A 20888-nucleotide genomic window follows, 5' to 3' on the forward strand; every position below is an offset into this window, starting at 1 on the left:
GTGCTACTACAGTCCTGTGGGCCCACTGTGGGCGGTTGTGCTACAGTTCTGTGGGCGGTTGTGCTACTACAGTCCTGTGGGCCCACTGTGGGCGGTTGTGCTACTACAGTCCTGTGGGCCCACTGTGGGCGGTTGTGCTACTACAGTCCTGTGGGCCCACTGTGGGCGGTTGTGCTACAGTCCTGTGGGCCCACTGTGGGCGGTTGTGCTACAGTTCTGTGGGCGGTTGTGCTACTACAGTCCTGTGGGCCCACTGTGGGTGGTTGTACTACTACAGTGCTGTGGGGCGGGCCCACTGTGGGCGGTTGTGCTACTACAGTCCTGTGGGCCCACTGTGGGCGGTTGTGCTACAGTCCTGTGGTGCGGTCCCACTGTGGGCGGTTGTGCTACAGTCCTGTGGGGCGGGCCCACTGTGGGCAGTTGTGCTACAGTCCTGTGGGGCGAGCCCACTGTGGGCGGTTGTGCTACAGTCCTGTGGGGCGGGCCCACTGTGGGCGGTTGTGCTACAGTCCTGTGGGGCGGGCCCACTGTGGGCGGTTGTGCTACAGTCCTGTGGGGCGGGCCCACTGTGGGCGGTTGTGCTACAGTCCTGTGGGGCGGGCCCACTGTGGGCGGTTGTGCTACAGTCCTGTGGGGCGGGCCCACTGTGGGCGGTTGTGCTACAGTCCTGTGGGGCGGGCCCACTGTGGGCGGTTGTGCTACAGTCCTGTGGGGCGGGCCCACTGTGGGCGGTTGTGCTACAGTCCTGTGGGGCGGGCCCACTGTGGGCGGTTGTGCTGCTACAGTCCTGTGGGGCGGGCCCACTGTGGGCGGTTGTGCTACTACAGTCCTGTGGGGCGGGCCCACTGTGGGCGGTTGTGCTACTACAGTCCTGTGGGCCCACTGTGGGCGGTTGTGCTACTACAGTCCTGTGGGCCCACTGTGGGTGGTTGTGCTACTACAGTCCTGTGGGCCCACTGTGGGTGGTTGTGCTACTACAGTGCTGTGGGCGGTTGTGCTACTACAGTGCTGTGGGGCGGGCCCACTGTGGGCGGTTGTGCTACTACAGTCCTGTGGGCCCACTGTGGGTGGTTGTACTACTACAGTGCTGTGGGGCGGGCCCACTGAGGGAGGTTGTGCTACTACAGTCCTGTGGGCCCACTGTGGGCGGTTGTGCTACAGTCCTGTGGGCCGTTGTGCTACAGTCCTGTGGGCCCACTGTGGGCGGTTGTGCTACAGTCCTGTGGTGCGGGCCCACTGTGGGCAGTTGTGCTACAGTCCTGTGGGCGGTTGTGCTACAGTCCTGTGGGGCGGGCCCACTGTGGGCGGTTGTGCTACAGTCCTGTGGGGCGGGCCCACTGTGGGCGGTTGTGCTACAGTCCTGTGGGCCCACTGTGGGCGGTTGTGCTACAGTCCTGTGGGCCCACTGTGGGCGGTTGTGCTACAGTCCTGTGGGGCGGGCCCACTGTGGGCGGTTGTGCTACAGTCCTGTGGGCGGTTGTGCTACAGTCCTGTGGGGCGGGCCCACTGTGGGCGGTTGTGCTACAGTCCTGTGGGGCGGGCCCACTGTGGGCGGTTGTGCTACAGTCCTGTGGGGCGGGCCCACTGTGGGCGGTTGTGCTACTACAGTCCTGTGGGGCGGGCCCACTGTGGGCGGTTGTGCTACTACAGTCCTGTGGGCCCACTGTGGGTGGTTGTGCTACTACAGTCCTGTGGGCCCACTGTGGGTGGTTGTGCTACTACAGTGCTGTTGGCCCACTGTGGGCGGTTGTGCTACTACAGTCCTGTGGGTGGTTGTGCTTCAGTGATGTGGGCTGTTTTGCACAATGCTGTGGGCCCACTGTGGGCGATTGTGCTGCAGTCATGTGAGACGGAGCCCAGACCAGCTGCGGTTGTGCTAGTCTCGTGGGCCCACTGTGTGCGGAAAATACTAAAACCCTATGTTTCATTTTTGTCTATACCTATGCCTATGGTAGATAGTTCATCGTTTCGTTTTCTTAATTTACTTTTCCTTTCCACTTCACTCTATTTGAAGCAGAGTAACCAATTTATTTACTTATGTATTTATTTGACATAAAGTTGCTATATAGGAATGTATGGATGTTCAACTTTCTTCCCAAAATAATCTCTGGTAATGGTAACCAGATCTTCCATCTAAATATAGCACAGTAAATGTTATCTGCCCTCGATCTAGCTTACCATATACAATACTACAATAATCTGTCCCTAAATCACTAATTTTAAAACATGCAACTAACTGTCCCTTGCTAAACTAGTCTCCTAAAGCGTGTTCAGATTGAAGACGTTTTAGGAGAATGAATGCCACAGGATGCGCGTGCACGCGCATTCCGGCAACTGTTCAGTTGCACTTTGGCCCAGAAGAGGAGCTTTGTGGGCCGACAGGAGGGTAAGTAAGAAGTTTTCTTATTTTAAACAGGTCCTAAGGGGGTAAGGGGTTTCTAGAAAAAAAACCTTCAAACATGATAGTTACTCTCCATTCAGTTGTGTAAATGTTCACTTAAATATTTCTCCCAAATAAAATAGTTTTATGTACCTTAGACTCGATGCTATGTTTTGATTTGTTTTAAATAAGATTAGGTCAATATTCGTATTCCGTTCAGTCATGTAAGTGTTCACTTAATTATTTTTCTGTAATGAAAATACTTTTGTGTAACTTATATTTCATCATCTCAGTGGTTATCGCTGCAGCCTTGCAGTGCTGGTGTCCTGGGTTCGAATCCCACAAAGGACAACATCTGCAAGGAGTTTGTATGTTCTCCCCGTGTTTGCGTGGGTTTCCTCTGGGTACTACGGTTTCCTCCCACATTCGAAAGACATACTGATAGGGAATTTAGATTGTGAGCCCCATCGGGGACAGTGATGATAATGTGTGCAAACTGTAAAGCGCTGCGGAATATGTTAGCGCTATATAAAAATAAAGATTATTATCATCTAATCTAGGATTCAGCATTCATTTCAAATCTACAGTAACATATGTGACTTGTGTTTACAACAGACAGCTTAATTTTTCCTCATAAGGGCTCGTTCACACAGGCAGCGTTTGCACGTTTTTTCAGCGCATCTGTTCTGCGCTGATAAAACGAGCCTATTGTTGTCAGTGGGCTAGTGCAGACACCGCTTTTTCCTGCGCATCGGACGGATGCGCAGAAAAAAGCGACAGCATGTCCGTTTTTGCCGCGCAGAATGGACTGCCGCCGCCTATTTGAATGACTGTGTGCGCTAAAAACCAGCGACACAGTAATTCAGCATGCGCTTCTTATTCGCGTGCGCATAAAAAGCGCATGCACATAACGGAGCCGAAACGGCCAGTGTGAGTGAGCCCTTAATTTTTTTTTTTTTAAATAAAGTAAACTGTATATTTTATTTTATCAGTAAACTGAGATCAGAGAGTTTATATAAACTAAGAAAACCATTAAAAAAAAACTGTGCCATTACCATAGTCTTGTGTGAAAATCAAACAAACAAAAACAAGGGCTTTAAGGCAAAATTTTTCGATAAATATCTACTTAGGGATTCACTGTTTATTTGAAATGTAAAGTTATTATATAGGAATGTATGAATTAACATTGTTGAAAACAGAATTACATTTTTAAGCTCTGTTTTTCTTGTTGGAAAAAGTTCATATTAATGACAAACTTATTTTCAGAGTTGCATCAAGATCTTCTTAGGGATTCAGTGTTTATTTGAAATTTAACGTTACTATATAGAAATGTATGGGTTTGCCTTATTGAAAACACAATTACAGTTTTAACCTCTGCTAATTTATTTTTAAATAGAGTGAAGTGGAAAGGGAAAATACATTAAAAAAATTCAACTGTAAAAAAAAAAAGTTACCATAGGGCTAGGTATGGCAGAATATGGCGGCACATAAAGACTGAATCCCTAAAAAGATCTTAATGAAACTGGGAAGATAACCTTGTTGTACTAATATGAACTTATTCCAATAAAAAATCCGGAGCTTAAAACTGTTATTGAGTTTCCAAAAAAGTTAACCACTACATTCATGTATAGCAACTTTATGTCAAATAAATACATAAGTAAATTGGTTACTCTGCTTCAAATAGAGTGAAGTGGAAAGGAAAACTAAATTAAGAAAATGAAACCGTGAAAATAATCTAAAATAGGTATAGATGAATACGACTAAAATATCTACCCTAGGCATAGGTATTGATTCATTTGGCACATGGGGTTTTACTATGCACCGTTGTGTGCTACTGTCTTCTGGGCCTGATGTTGGCAGTTGTGTTGCAGACCTGTAGGCAGTTGTGCTGCAGTCCTGTGGGCCCACTGTGGGCGGTTGTGCTGCAGTCATGTGAGACGGAGCCCAGAGCTGCTGCAGTTGTGCTACAGTCCTGTGGGCAGTTGTGTTGCAGTCCTGTGGGCCCACTGTGGGTGGTTGTGCTTCAGTGATGTGGGCTGTTTTGCACAATGCTGTGGGCCCACTGTGGGCGGTTGTGTTACAGTCCTGTGGGCGATTGTGCTGCAGTCATGTGAGACGGAGCCCAGAGCTGCTGCGGTTGTGCTAGTCTCATGGGCCCACTGTGGGCGGTTGTGTGCTACTGTCTTCTGGGCCTGATGTTTTCAGTTGTGCTGCAGTCCTGTGGGCCCACTGTGGGCGGTTGTGCTGCAGTCATGTGAGACGGAGCCCAGAGCTGCTGCAGTTGTGCTACAGTCCGGTGGGCAGTTGTGTTGCAGTCCTGTGGGCGGTTGTTGTGCTACAGTCCTGTGGGGCCACTGTGGGCAGTTGTACTACAGTCTTGTGAGCTGGATGTTGATTGTTTTGCTAGACCACATTGTTCTCATCCCGAGTGTTTGCAAGGCAGGCTGCAGTCACGGCATGGTACTTTAGGTTGTAAGTGTCCCTGTAGTTGCCCAGGGTTAATAATTTAGGTCGGGTTGTTCTCCAGTTCCATCTCACAGGTAGACATTACAGGTGATCCTAATCAATTACGGTGTTCGGAGCATCCATGTCTCTGCACTCTACTATTTCAATGTCCAGAGCAGGACTCCTGATCTCACTGCACTAATTTACTGACTTGTGTACTCATTGACTAGCTGCGTACACGATCTAACTGCTATTTCCTTGTGACCAAGGGCATAATCACACCCTTGTCTTAGACTCCGGGACCTTCCTAAGGTGAAATGTGTTGCATTACGCTCTGGAGTTGTGTGTGCTCTTGTAGCCTGTGACCCTTCAAACATCTGCAGAAATGATTGGAGAAGAAAAGTTGAACACTACCATGAATCCTGTGTCCATGGCAACAGTAAAACACCCTGAGACCATTCTAACAGTGCAAAATGGATGTGAACCTCAAATGGTACTGGTTATACCTTGATTAATATATGTACACATAGTAGCTGTCAGGTATTGATAGCGTACCTTATTAGGTGGCTTTTCCCCTGCACCAATGGCGTGCAAAGTCTCCTTTTCTTGCTCATGGTTAGTAGAGGTGGTACAGGGGTTGATTTATCCTATGTTCTGAATTTGGATGAATAGCAGTGTCCGCAACATTCCGGCCGCTCACTCTTGCTAAAACACCATGTGGAAAAAACTACTGCCATGGGTACATGTGACGTCACTGGCTGTAGGCTCTTCCTTAGACAAAACAAAGTGTTGCTTAGTTCTACACGTTTCTGAGGAACCGTCCTCCTTCGTTACATCTGTGCCCAAGGTGGCAGTTTTTTTCACACGGTGTCTTAGCAAGCGCGAGCGGCCGGAAGGCCACGGACACTGTTGTTCATCTAAATTCCAAACGCAGGAAGAATAATCCCGTGTACCATCTCTACTGACTGTCAGCAACAAAATGAGACTTAGCACGCAATCAGTGCAGGGGAAAAGCCACCTAATAAGGTAGACTTAAGGGGGTTTTACACTAAGCGATATCGCTAGCAATATCGCTAAAACGTCACTGGTTTTGTGACGTTATAGCGATATTGCTAGCGATATCGCTATGTGTGATACTTACCTCTGACCGGCTCCCCCGCTGTCCATCGCTGATCGCGCGAGAATGTCCGGCTCCATTTCTCGTCGGGCGCTTCCTGCTGAGACTTCCTGCTGTGACGACGAGCGACGCTGGACGCGGGCGGGAGGACGCAGGATCGCTGTGTGTGAAAGGTGAGTATCGTGTGCTGCGTCGCTGCTGCATCGCTGTGAGATCTTTCTGTATGAAAGCTCACTAGCGATCATTTAGCGATGCACCAGCGATCCTGACCGGGTCGGATCGCTGGTTGGATCGCTGGTGCATCGCTAAATGTAAAAGGGCCTTTAATACCTGACAGCTACCTTATGTGTACATTTACTAATCAATCAGGTATAACTAGTACCTTTTGAGTATCAGATCAATTTCTCACAGGCTACAGTCAAACTATCAGTATTTGGTCAGTATTTTCTCTCACTATTTGTAAGCCCAAACCAGGCCCACGCCTGGTTTTGGCTTAAAAAAAACTGACTGACTAAATTCTGAACGTGGCCTTAAATTTTCTCACATCAACCGCATCTTGCAAAAAGTTGCATTTATCCCATAACTTTTTTATTTTTGAGATTGCATTCCAGTACGCACCCAGGCATGCTGCGTGTCTGTATGTGCAGATAAAGTCACCTAACTAGTGGCAGCGCTGGTTTTAATATTATTTTTCATGGTGGATGAAGGTGAGGAAAAAGCCAATATGCTAAATGACTTTTTTAAAACAGTATTTACACAAAATCCCATGACGGATAACATGATCAGTGATAAAAATTCTCTATTAAATGCCACCTGCTTAACCCAGCAGGAAGTACGGTGCCGTTTAAAAATCACTCAAATTGACAAAGCCCCGGGCCTGGATGGGATACACCCTTGAGTACTGCAGGAATTAATTACGGTCATAGATCATTATTTTTAATCTTTAAAGATTCCATAATAACAGGGTCTGTACCACAGGACAGGCGTATAGCAAATGTGGTGCAACTATTCAAAAAGGGGACAAAAACTGAACTTGGAAATTGTAGGCCAGTAAGCTTAACCACAACTGTGGGTAAAATCCTGGAGGGTTTTCTAAGAGATACTATACTGGAGTATCTGAACAAGAATAACCTCATGACCCAATATCAACATGGGTTTACGAGGGACTGTTCCTGTCAGACTAATCTGATCAGTTTCTATAAAGCGGTAAGTTCCGGACTGGACCAAGGGAACGCAGTGAACATGGTGTACATGGACTTTTCAAAAGCTTGTGATACGATGCCAAACAAAAGGTTGATACATAAAATCAGAACAATGAGGATAGGGGAAAATATGTGCAAGTGGGTTAAGAGCTGGCTCAGGGATAGGAAACAAAGGGTGGTTATTAATGGAGCACCCTCGACTGGGTCATGGTTAGCAGTGGGGTACCACAGGGGTCAGTATTGGGCCCGCTTTTTAACTCTGTGTAACAACCCTGCTGGCGTCACTGCATGGCCTCCCATCCCCCGCACATCAACTTACTGCTCCGGGTCATGCTGTGAATTCTGTCTGTTGCCAGTCCTGTGCTCTTTGCCTCTGCTCTCCTGTATGTTTCCTGGCTATGTGTGTATAGGGGGGCGGCGCCAGAACTCTCTGGTTCTTATGCAGTCAGGGTGCACCTGTCTAATCTGTCCCTGACCAATAACCTAGAGCCCTTGACTATTTAGCTCCGCCACACCCACTGAAACATTGCCTGAGCAATGTCTAATCTCAGTTAGTATCTTGCTGCTGAGGAAGCTAGGCCCCATTCTGTGTATTTCCTCCTTCTCTGGAGGAATACTTCTTGTCTTGCCTTGTACCTTGTATGCCTGCCAGGAGGCTGAATATCCTGGCCCTTGAGTTTTGGTTCCAGTACCTTGTCTGTACTCTGTCCTACCTTAGTCTCTCTTTCTCCTTGTCCGTGGCTTCCTTCCTTGCTGTATCTTTCCTTGTGTCCTCTCTGTCTGTGCATCTGCACCCTTGCATCTCTATCTGTGCATCTGCACCCTTGCAGCTCTGTCTGTGCATCTGCACCCTTGCAGCTCTGTCTGTGCATCTGCACCCTTGCAGCTCTGTCTGTGCATCTGCACCCTTGCAGCTCTGTCTGTGCATCTGCACCCTTGCAGCTCTGTCTGTGCATCTGCACCCTTGCAGCTCTGTCTGTGCATCTGCACTCCTGTGGCTCTGCCTACTCCACACTCCTGCCTATATCCATACCTGCACCTCCTGTGTGAACAGGTCCAAATCCTGTTCCAACATACACCACTTCCTCCTGCCTGCACCTGCTGTGTGAACAGGTCCCTACCTGCCCCTTCTCATAATACGCCCACCTGTCCTGTGTCTCCAAGCCGCGCCCGCCTGTCCTGTGTCTCCAAGCCGTGCCGGCTTGCCCTGTCTCAGCCTGCTTGTCACTCGCACCTGTCCAGGTGTCCTGTTCCTGAGTGGGATCAGCAGCCACAGCCAGACACCACCATGGAGTGGCATCCGGCAGCTACCTGCCTCACAAGTCTGACCTCACCATCAGAGGCTCCAGTGAAGACCGAGGTAGCTGCCGTAGTTACGCCCCTTACAGGGCAGTCTGGTTTGTGGCACAGTGGGGCCACAACCCCCTGGCTCGTGCCGCTCAGCCAAGGCGCGAGCGTGACACTCTGCAGGGTAATCAATACAGAGGAGGATAATTTTATATTACAGGAGGATTTATGTAAACTAGAAGCTTGGGCTGATAAATGGCAAATGAGCTTTATTGGGGATAAATGTAAGGTCATGCACTTGGGTAGAACAAACAAGATGTATAATTGTGCTTAATTGTAAAACACTGGGAAAAACTGTCACTGAAAAAGACCTGGTTGTATGGGTTAACGACAAACTCATATTTAGTGGCCAGTGTCAGGCAGCTGCTGCAAAGGCAAATAAAATAATGGAATGCATTAAAAGAGGCATAGATGCTCATGAGGAGAACATAATTTTACCTCTATACAAGTCACTAGTGCGACCACACTTAGAATACTGTGTACAGTTCTGGTCTCCAGTGTATAAGAAAGACAGCTGAACTAGTGCTGGTGCAGAGAAGAGCAACCAAGGTTATTAGGGAACTGGGGGGTCTGCAATACCAAGACAGGTTACTACACTTGGGGTTATTTAGTTTGGAAAAACGAAGGCTTAGGGGTGATCTTATTACAATGTCTAAAAATATGAGGGGACAGTACAAAGACCTTTCTAACAATCTTTTTACTCTTAGACCTGTGATGGGGACAAGGGCGCATCCTCTACGTCTGGAGGAAAGAAGGTTAAAGCATAATCACAGTGTCACGTGGACCAGTCCTGTGTGACATGACCCACAGGCCGGTAACTAAAACGACAAGACACGGGGGAAGGGAAAACAGTTACAACGGTGGGCCCTGCGATAAGGGGCGTGGAGACCACCTGCACTCCCCTGAGTCAGTGTCCCTCACACTCCTAACGTTCCCTATACAGGCTCCTCACCTGTCGCCGAGCCGGAACCTGTCACCCTACACCTATCCCTTGCTAGGGAGCTGGGTGATGCAGGCACTGGCCCCACCACTGTACTAATACCAGGGAAAAATACAAACAAGGAAACACCACTTAGCTTTGCTCTGTTGCTCTTGCTCCCAACAACAGAGTCCACCGCCAGAATGCAGCTTTCCTCCTGAATAGCTGCCACCAAGCTCTGTTAGAGCTGCAAGGAAATCCCCTCTGTGACTCCTTCCACACCAGGACTCTGACTGTGCTGCAAGGAACTCTCACTAGCTCCTTCCTCCACCAAGGATGGTTGAAAATGACCACTATCACCAACAGTGATTGCAACACCTGACACTCTTATAGCAGAGCCAGAGCAATCACACCTGCTTTATAATCACATGCACTAAACTAAAGAAACCAGAGTGCAATGACCCTATCGGCCACCGGGGGGCAAAACAAGAACTGAAACTATCTTTAAGCACCACAGCTTAAGGAAAAAAAAAGTTACTAGTGCATTTTATCTGTCATGATCCAGCATGGATCATGACACACAGATGCAGATTCTTTACTATAAGAGGAGTGAGACTTTGGAACTCTCTGCCATATGATGTAATGAGTGATTCACTGCTAAAATTTAAGAAGGGTCTGGGTGCCTTTCTTGAAAAGTATAATATTACAGGTTATATACACTAGTTTCCTTGATATTATGTTGATCCAGGGAGCTAGTCTGATTGCCGTATGTGGAGTCAGAAGGAATTTTTTTCCCCAATGTGGAGCTTACTGTTTGCCACATGGGGTTTTTTGCCTTCCACTGGATCAACATGTTAGGATAGGATATGGGTTGAACTAGATGGACTTTAAGTCTTCCTTCAACCTTAATTACTATGTTACTTCACTTTTTAATTTTTCCTTGAAAACTTTGCTTTTCCTGATGTTTTAGACAAATTAATTAGATATGACTTTTGCCATAGAACCTAAAGTAATATGTTGGAACATAACAAAATGTGCCAAATTCATCATTTGTGATTTATTTGAGTCACTTTTCTTTTTTTTTCCTGTGGTATTTGCTGACATTTATGGCGGGCATGCGGCCCATGAATAAAAATTGATCTTTACTTTTGTCTTCAACCGTTTTTCCAGGACGTCCTATCCTGACAGCACCATGGGGTTGTCCTTCCTTCATCACAGGGACAGGAAATGCACGAGAGTTTAAAAGGTCCCCTCCCACTCTCAGACTCCAGTGTTTTTCCTGTCCCTGTAAGGACAGACACGAGAGCGTCGCGGAGGAAGATAGCCGCGGCATCCAAGAGAAGCTTACCAACGGGCCAGGGGGATCGAGGTCCAGACACCAGCTCTCCCCGTCAGATGGTCCGAGGCGGCACCCCCCTAAGGGGGGTTCTCCGCCAGGCATCCCGTGGAGCGCTGCTCCGGGACTTGGAGCCGCTTCCCCTCAGCAGGGCTCTCGGCGTCACATCATCCCCAGGCCCACATCACTTCCAGGCGCCAGATGACAGCTTCCGGTGGCGTCCCAGCGTGGACGGAACAGCGACGCGGCTGGAGCAGCGGCGCTCCTGGGGCAGCGACGGCTGAAGCAGCAGGGCGTGAGGATCAATCGACCCACTCAAGACAAGGTAGGATGATGGGGTGGGTCAGCGGCACGAGACACCGACATGGAAGGCGCTGTGGAAACCTGGCGATCACCCTGAACCACCAATGTCTGTAAGTTGTGGACAGGATGGACATACTTAAGACAGGAGCTTTAACCAAAAAGGTCCTGTACTTTGATAGCAAAAGACATCATCGACTCCTGCAGCTTCAACCTCCAGGAAACCAGGCAGAGCTAATACCCGTCCGTGCCAGCATGACTGCATTTGTCAAAACGCCTAGCGTTAGCCGGGCAAATCACCTGGACTGACGTCTCTGCTGGGAAGGAACCTCGGCGGCTGCAAAGGATGGGAGACCGCAGAGGACAGGGCTTGAGATTCCCCCTGTGCAGTGAGGGAAACTTCATGCCTAATACATCTATCCCAGGTGCTGACAAGTCTGTAATCGCAGGTCGCACGGAGCTGAGATGCGCTTAGGGGTCAGATAGGAGGTCCACACTTACGTCCCAGGATGGCTACCTTCTCAGTCTTCCTCCCCACACTAAGAGGTGTTAGGCTGAGCAGCCGTCGCTAGTCAGGTGTCAGCCGCTAGGCGGCCAGGATGAGAGTCCGGTCGATCATCGGACGAGTATAAATCATTCTAGAGGAATGGGAGGACGCTGAGAAGCGGCTCGTTGTCGCCTGAGACTTCAGGCTCTCCTACCGTCCACCAGGTTAACACTTGGGATGGAGTTCCTAGGATCAACAACCCAGGGGGGTGTCAGGGAACACTTCAATTCCCTTCGAAGATTCCTCTAGCCCCAAAAGACACAGGGACAGGCTCCTAAAGAGGGCTTGGGTCTGCAGTAGCAGATAGGCCACATCGGTCGCCAGATCCACTTATATAGGATCAACCAGTTGGAGCAGCCACCGGCTATCCTAGGCTGAGCATGAGTGTATTCGTCAGGTGGCAGCCGCTGAGCAGCTTGAGCCTGGGCTGGGACCCGAATGGGAGACAAGCCCATGCTCGGAGGTCCGACAAGTTACAGAGGAAACCCCTAGAAGTGATTTCTTAGAGGACCTTTCCCTGGGAGAGTTGCAGCTAGATTCCTGTTGGACGCTTTGGCCGTACCGGTGTGTTTGCGGCTAGGAATAATTCTGTACCCAAAACGGCTCGCCAGGCCTTATGGATGAAGATCTGGTCAGGGGTTTACCTTTCAGACAGGAAGGTAGTTGGACCGGTCTTAGATACAACACGGAAGAATGCCACTGATATTAAAAAATGGTCCCGTGGGAAAGCAAAGGTTTTCCCTTCAGAGGTCCCGTCCTTTCGAAAGGCAGGAAGATAGAGGGTAAATCGACTCTCTGGTATCACCAGAAGGGGGGAAGAGTAGGATCCCCCTTCTCACTCAGGACAAAGTTCCTCAACAGGCAGTGACACCATACTGGTTGGGGGCGCCTCAAAACACTTCCTGGAACCAAGGGCTCATCCCCCAGAACCAGCGGATCCTGAATACAGGTTCCCAGTGCTATACCTGCAAATTTATAACCCCCCAGCACGGTTTGTAGTTACGAATCCCGGGCCAAAACCCTTATAGACGTAATAGATCTACTAAGATCAGAAGTAATGGTCCCGGTTCTAGGAACACCTCCGGTGGAGAGTCGGACCATTATAAATTTAGAACCACTAAACCATGGGATCCGATACAAAATTTCGAACGGAGTCCCGAAAACCACCATTTCCTGAATAGATCAGATCGCCACAACAGGCACAATAGATCCAGAGGCGCATACTATCACGTTCCCATCCACCCTGACCCTCAGAGGTTCCTGCGGTTCGCACTGGAAATAGGAAGTGGATACTACCGTTTTAGTTTCAGGCTCTGCCTTTTGACCTAGCTTCAACACCCGGGGTTTACGAAGCCGATCGCCAAGATCAGGGCACACTTAAGAGGCCAAACCAGTAGGACTTTCTCAGCATCAGAGCTAAGAAAACAACTCGATGGGGTAATCGCCATGCCCGGAGGCCTAGGATTGGATCCTGAACAATGCAGCCCGGTACCCGGGAAGAATTCCTGAGAGTCTCGTTAGATCTCAAAACAAGAATCTCGTTTATCGGAAGAAAGAAAGGAGGCCATCAGGAACAGGGTTCATCAGCTATGGTGAGATCAAATATCCAAAAGACCACACTAAAGGTCCTAGAGACCCTGACAGCAGGCATACCCTGCGTAAAGTGGAACCAGGCTCACACAGGAGTCTACAAAGAAATTCAGTCAAATAGGACAGAACAGCAGACCGCTCTGGACAAAGAGACTCGACCGTCCCCAGCCTAAAATCATCTCCGAGACAGGGAACGGGTCACAAGATCCATCAGCCCAGGGGACCTCGGATCCTATCACCATACAAGACTATCATCACGGACGCCAGCAGGAAAGGGCATCTGGAAGGTACCTTCAAGGTCATGGCTGGGAAGCATCAGTTCACAGTCCTCAAACTACAGAGAGCTACGAGCAGTTGGGAGACACTTAAACGAGGCCGGTCGAGTCCACAGGGCCAACTTAGGAAAGCCAGGTCAAACATTGTAACCACAGTATCTTTCCTACACCACCGGGGGAAAGCTTCAGGACCTGGCAGCCTGCACCTTCACCCGGGCAGAGAACAGGGTTCGCTCCATATCTGTGATACACCTGCAGGGCCCAGGAACAATATAGCCGACTATTTGAACAGACAAGAAGTCTGAGCCACCGAGTGGGAAGTGACTGAGGAGACATTCATAGGCTTACGCCATCAGTGGAGAAGCCCTCAGCTAAACCTCTTTGCGACAAGGAAGAACACCAAGCTACAGAGATTCTTCTCTCAGTCCAGCAGACCATCCAAAAAAGGAGTCGACTCCTTGAATTGGAGATGGAGTGGGGGACTGCTATATGGTTTCCCCCTATGCCTATAATACCGAGAGGCCTCAGAAAGATCCAGAGAAAGGCGAGTGTGACATCGGCGGTCGTGCCCGCCGATGCCCCTTTAGCGGCGGTGCCCGCCGCAGCTTCCTCTCACCTGCGCCTCCCGGTTCGCGCGTTCCTCCGCGCTGCTTGCCGCTCTGCTGCGGGTAACCGCGACGGCCTTAGGCCGCGCACGCGCGTTCCCCCGGCCTCTTCCGTTGGCAGGGGGCGTCGCTAGGGGAGGGTCTGTAGGGCGCACTTCCGGTCTCCGCATATATCAGGCGTCCGCTCTATTCTGAGGGCGCCTGATGATTGTTTGTGACTTGCAGCACCCATCGGCCCTACCTTCTTCTGTGTACCCTGCCTATCCTTACTGTTCCTTTGTCTGCCCTGTTCCTGCTCCGTGTCTGCCTGCCTGTCCCCTTCCTGTGGTCCTCGCTGTATCTTTCCTGTAGGCTTCCAGCCATTTCCTTCTGCCCTCCACCTCGCTACTCTGCTCTGTCTGCCAGTCCTCCGAGTCGTCCCTGCTGGCTCCGGCTGTCGCGGTTCCGCCCCCTGCGGTCCTGCCCCTAACGATCCCTGTACAGGGGTCGGTCTTCACCAGGTGTGCTCGGCCCAGGGGCTCCGGATCCGCGATCCAGAGGGTCCACTCTTGGACGTATTAGCCAGAGGCGTCACAGTATCATCAGGCCATGGATCCCGCCGGTGCCGCAGCCGCCACACAAAAGGAATTGCTTTTCCTTCGTGAAAATCAGAACCGGATAATGTCCTTTATGAAGTCTATGGACACCCGGTTGTCCGCCCTGCAGACCTCTGACCCCGGGCACGCTCCTCTCTTAGTCAGCCTTCAACAGGAGCTCGCGCAGCAGCGCGACGCCCAATCCCACATCTTGGGTTACATGGCATCCGTGGATGACCGATTGCTGGCCCTGCAATCCTCTGCTGCCGCTGCAACTTCCTCCCCGGATGTAGCCTCTACTCCGGCTCCCCGTCTGGGTAAACCCCCCAGGTACAGCGGAGATCCCAAGTTATGCCGGGGTTTTTTAAATCAATGCAGGCTACATTTTGAGCTTGCCCCCCTTCAGTACCCTACTGACCGCGCCAAGGTGGCGTTCGTTGTGTCCCATCTTGAGGGTGAGGCCCTGTCCTGGGTGAACCCCTTGTGGGAGAGAGATGACCCCGTAGTGCTAAATTTACAGACCTTCTTAGAAACCTTTCGCAAGGTATTCGATGAACCGGGTCGCTTAGCATCCTCCACTGAGGCCCTTTTTAACCTCCGCCAGGGTTCCCTCACAGTGGGGCAATACGCCATCCGCTTCCGGACCCTCTCTTCTGAGTTAGGGTGGAACAATGAGGCTCTTGTGGGAGCCTTTTGGAGAGGCCTCTCCAGTAAGATCAAGGATGAGCTTGCCGGGCGAGACACCCCCACCACTCTGGAGGACCTTATTTCGCTGGCCACTCGCATAGACCTACGCTTTCAGGAGCGCGCTCGAGAGGCAGTCGGAGAGAGAAGGTCCTTTAGGCTGTATCAGGCTCCTGTCCCCCGTTTCCCTGTATCTCCTGTTAGCGCCGCCCCTGAGCCTATGCAGGTTGATCGTGTCAGACTGTCCGAGCAACGCCGCAGGGAGAGGATGACCAAGGGCCTCTGCCTGTACTGTGGAGGGGCCAACCATTTTGTGCGTTCCTGTCCAGAGAAGCCAGAGAGGTCGGGAAATGCCTCCACCTAGGTCAGGTAAGAGAGGACCCCCTAGGTGATCAAAATTCCTCTCTTCCCCTTACTCTTTCAGCTTTGCTAATTACAGGTCGGGGGCGTGGGTCTGTGGAGGCGTATGTGGACTCGGGTGCTGCCGGTAATTTCATCCGCCAGGAGGAGGTTGACAAACTCCAGATTCCGGTGTTGGTATTGAAGAACCCTCGCGCTATTTCCTCCGTTGATGGTAAACCTTTACCCGGACTCATCACCATGATTACCGTCGAAGTAGATCTTCAAATCGGAGCTCTCCACCTCGAAAAGATAGCCTTTTATGTCCTGCCACAACTAGCCCATGCTGTTCTCCTAGGACTGCCCTGGCTCAGACGGCACGAGCCTGTGATTGACTGGCGCTCTGGGGAAGTTCTCCGTTGGGGGCACTCCTGCCAGGAGCACTGCCTACGGGCCCTCACGCGTCCTCGTCCATGCTTGAAGCCTGCCGACCTCCCGGGCTTACCCGCACCCTATCACACGTTTGCCGACGTGTTCAGCAAGAAGGAGGCGGATTCCTTACCCCCTCATCGCTCCTATGACTGCCCTATCGACCTAGTTCCTGGTGCCACTCCTCCCAGAGGGAGAACTTATCCTTTGTCCCCAGCAGAGACCTCGGCTATGTCGGAATATATACAGGAAAATCTGGCCAAGGGGTTCATCCGGAAGTCCTCGTCCCCTGCGGGCGCAGGTTTCTTCTTCGTCCGGAAGAAAGATGGGTCCCTGCGACCCTGTATTGACTACCGGGGCCTGAACAACATCACGGTTAAAAACCGGTACCCGCTCCCGCTGATTCCTGAACTCTTCGACCGGCTGAGGGGGGCCAGAATCTTCACGAAGTTGGATCTGCGGGGAGCTTACAACTTAATCCGAATCCGAGCGGGGGACGAGTGGAAGACGGCCTTCAATACCCGGGACGGCCATTATGAATACTTGGTCATGCCGTTCGGTCTCTGCAATGCTCCAGCGGTGTTTCAGGAATTCGTAAATGAGGTGTTCCGAGACCTACTCTATTCCTGCGTGGTGGTGTATTTGGACGATATCCTCATTTTCTCGACCGACCTCTCCTCCCATCGGAGAAGTGTACGCATGGTCCTGCAGCGCCTTCGAGAAAATCGTCTTTACGCCAAGATCGAAAAGTGCCTCTTCGAGCAAACAGCGTTACCCTTCTTGGGGTATATCATCACGGATTCCGGTCTTAAGATGGATCCGGACAAGCTGTCCGCGGTACTCCAGTGGCCTCGTCCGGTTGGCATAAAGGCCATCCAACGTTTCCTCGGCTTCGCTAATTATTACCGGCAGTTTATACCCCACTTCTCTACAGTCACCAAGCCCATTACGGTCCTGACCCGTAAGGGGACGAAGCCTAACGTCTGGCCCTCTGAAGCTGAGGACGCCTTTCTTGCCCTGAAACGCTCGTTTGCTTCTGCTCCGATTTTACACCGTCCAGTGGCCAGTAGGCCCTTCATTCTGGAGGTTGATGCCTCCTCCACTGGAGCTGGGGCAGTTCTCTCCCAACAGGCTCTATCTGGACGTCTTGTCCCCTGCGGGTTCTTCTCCAAATCCTTTTCTCCGGCGGAGTGCAACTACTCCATTGGGGACCGGGAATTATTGGCCATTAAAATGGCGCTGGAGGAATGGCGATATCTGCTCGAGGGGGCAGTGCACCCCTTTACTATCTTCACGGACCACAAGAACCTGGCCTACCTGCAATCTGCCCAGAGACTCAACTCCAGACAAGCCAGGTGGGCTCTGTATTTTTCCCGTTTTGAGTTTAAGCTCCACTTCCGGCCCGGCAGTAAGAACATCAAAGCCGATGCGCTTTCCAGGTCTTTGCAGCCTCCAGAGAGGGAGGAGGATCCATCATATATCATCGAGCCGGCTAAGGTTATCTCCGTGGCCCCCGTGAGTTTCTCTAACCCTCCGCCTGGCAAGACCTTCGTCCCTCCAAACAAACGCCTGGAAGTACTGCGCTGGGGACATTCTTCCAAGGTTGCTGGGCACGTTGGGATTAAGAAGACTCTTTTGCTTCTTTCCCGGTATTACTGGTGGTCCTCTCTCCACCAGGATGCAAAGGACTTTGTAGCCTCCTGCAGGTCTTGTGCTCAGAACAAGGTTCCAAGGACTCTCCCCTCCGGCCTCCTTCATCCGTTGCCTGTCCCAGAGGCTCCTTGGCAGCAAATCGCCATGGATTTCGTGACTGATCTGCCTCGCTCGGCTGGGTGTACTACCATCTTAGTCGTCGCTGACCGCTTTTCCAAGATGGCCCACTTTATTCCCTTGGTCGGACTGCCATCTGCCCCAAAGTTGGCCGAAATCTTTATCCACCACGTGTTCAGGCTACATGGTCTCCCTCTGCGAATCGTGACCGATCGAGGGGTCCAGTTTACTTCCCGATTCTGGAGGGCCCTCTGTCGGCTCCTGGGCACGTCTCTCGACTTCTCTTCAGCGTATCATCCTCAAACCAACGGCCAAGTGGAACGGATTAACCAAATTCTGACCACCTACCTACGCCACTTTTCTAACGCTCATCAGGATAATTGGGTCTCTCTTCTACCTTGGGCGGAATTCGCTCATAATAATCATTCCAGCGAATCAACGTCCAAGACACCGTTCTTTGTGGTAACTGGGCTAAATCCTGGGGTTCCATTGCCCTTTTCCGCATCGTCTGGAGTTCCTGCGGCAGACACTCTCGCCAAGGAGTTTTCGCAAATCTGGAAGGAGACCAGAGAGGCGCTCGAGCTAGCCAACGTCCGAATTAAGAAACACGCGGACAAAAGACGAAGGGATCTACCCCCGTACCAGCCCGGGGACAAAGTCTGGCTTTCTACCAAACATATCCGCCTGAAAGTCCCTGCTTACAAATTAAGTCCTCGGTACATCGGGCCTTTTGAAGTACTTGGGCGCATTAACAGGGTAGCCTACAAATTGAGGTTGCCGGCGTCACTCCGGGTCCCTAACGCCTTCCATATCTCGCTCCTTAAACCTGTGGTCTTGAATCGGTTCCAACCAACCTCCATGTCCCCTCCCTCGCCAATTTGTTCTGACAATGTCTTTGAAGTAAAGGACATCCTGGCTATGAAAAGGGTCAAAGGTAAGACTCTTTTTCTTATCGACTGGAAGGGTTTTGGCCCAGAGGAGAGGTCCTGGGAGCCCCGAGAGAATGTCGATGCCCCCCTTATCATGAAAAGATTTCTAACCAACCTCAGAAGGAGAGGGCATATGGGAGGGGGTACTGTGACATCGGCGGTCGTGCCCGCCGATGCCCCTTTAGCGGCGGTGCCCGCCGCAGCTTCCTCTCACCTGCGCCTCCCGGTTCGCGCGTTCCTCCGCGCTGCTTGCCGCTCTGCTGCGGGTAACCGCGACGGCCTTAGGCCGCGCACGCGCGTTCCCCCGGCCTCTTCCGTTGGCAGGGGGCGTCGCTAGGGGAGGGTCTGTAGGGCGCACTTCCGGTCTCCGCATATATCAGGCGTCCGCTCTATTCTGAGGGCGCCTGATGATTGTTTGTGACTTGCAGCACCCATCGGCCCTACCTTCTTCTGTGTACCCTGCCTATCCTTACTGTTCCTTTGTCTGCCCTGTTCCTGCTCCGTGTCTGCCTGCCTGTCCCCTTCCTGTGGTCCTCGCTGTATCTTTCCTGTAGGCTTCCAGCCATTTCCTTCTGCCCTCCACCTCGCTACTCTGCTCTGTCTGCCAGTCCTCCGAGTCGTCCCTGCTGGCTCCGGCTGTCGCGGTTCCGCCCCCTGCGGTCCTGCCCCTAACGATCCCTGTACAGGGGTCGGTCTTCACCAGGTGTGCTCGGCCCAGGGGCTCCGGATCCGCGATCCAGAGGGTCCACTCTTGGACGTATTAGCCAGAGGCGTCACAGCGAGTGACGCTAGTAATACTCTTCGGGCCCAGACGAAGTTAGTTCCACCTCCGGAAGAAGACTGCTCAGGAAGGACCGCTCCATCTACCAATGCCAGAAGATCTACTTTCCCAAGGCCCAGTTCGGCACCCAAATCTGGTGAACCTACAGCGGCAGCATGGATCCTGAGAGAGGGATCTTAAGATCCAGAGATCTCTCCGACAAAGTGATCTCAACGATGCAAACCAGCTGTAAGCCCGTTACGAGGGCAATCTATCATAACTCTGGGAGAAGTTCTGCTCAGAAGGTGGTAGTATCCCCATAGATCCATCTCGCCCAGAGATCTCTCAAATCCTTGACTATCCCCAGGCAGGATTTAATAAAGGTCTAAGTCCAAAGCACATTGGAAGTTCAGAGAGCAGCTTGGAGTACTCTAATTCACTTTGGCCTCTCATCCAGGGATGCCTCGTTTTACAAAGGCCATACAGAGATTAAGAGCCACAGTGCTCTGGGGGACCTTATTCTGGTACTTACCGCTCTACGCAGACCCCCATACGAGCCAATATCAAAGATAAATGTCACAAGACTTACAAAAAAAAAAAGGAAAAGAAAAAACCTTTTTGGTAGAGATCTCCTCAGCCAAGCGGCTGGGTAAAAGCCAGGCCCTGTCAGTCCAGAACTCCTATATTCAACTATTTAACGATTGCATGTTACTAAACGGAACCCAGGATTCCTCCCTAAGGTAGTATCTCCCCAGAATTTAAACCAGGAGATAATCCTACCCTCATTCTGCCATCCACGGAAAACTGAGTAAGATTCTTTCCCTCATTTGTCGTCAGACGAGCAGTCACATGCTACTTAGAGGCCACTCAGGAGTGGCAACAGGACGCAGAATTGTTTATCCAATACAATGGTTGAATAGGATAAAGGTGCATCTACGCACACCCTGGCAGGGTGGATACGTCAATTATCTCTTCAGCATACGATACTGAGGGATTACCTACCAGGGACCTTAGAGCTCATTCCACTAGGGCGATAGTAACATCATAGGCAGAGAAGGCGGGAGCCTCAGTAGAGCAAATATACTGGGCCGCCACTTAGTCTACACTAGACACTTTCTGTAGACACTACAAATTGGACACGCTAGCAGCTAACCAGACGACCTTCGGTCGGTCGTAAGATGCTAAAAGCAGTAGTCCCACCCTAAGCGAATTCCTACTTTGGTATTCCCCATGGTGCTGTCAGGATAGGACGTCCTGGAAAATAGAGATTAGACCTACCGGTAATGTTATTTCCAGGAGTCCATCCTGACAGCACTGGTAGTTCCCTCCCGAGGATTTG

Source organism: Dendrobates tinctorius, unplaced genomic scaffold, assembly GCF_039654945.1.
Source record: "Dendrobates tinctorius isolate UK_male_01 unplaced genomic scaffold, ASM3965494v1 ptg000060l, whole genome shotgun sequence".
NCBI classification, from domain to species: domain Eukaryota; kingdom Metazoa; phylum Chordata; class Amphibia; order Anura; family Dendrobatidae; genus Dendrobates; species Dendrobates tinctorius.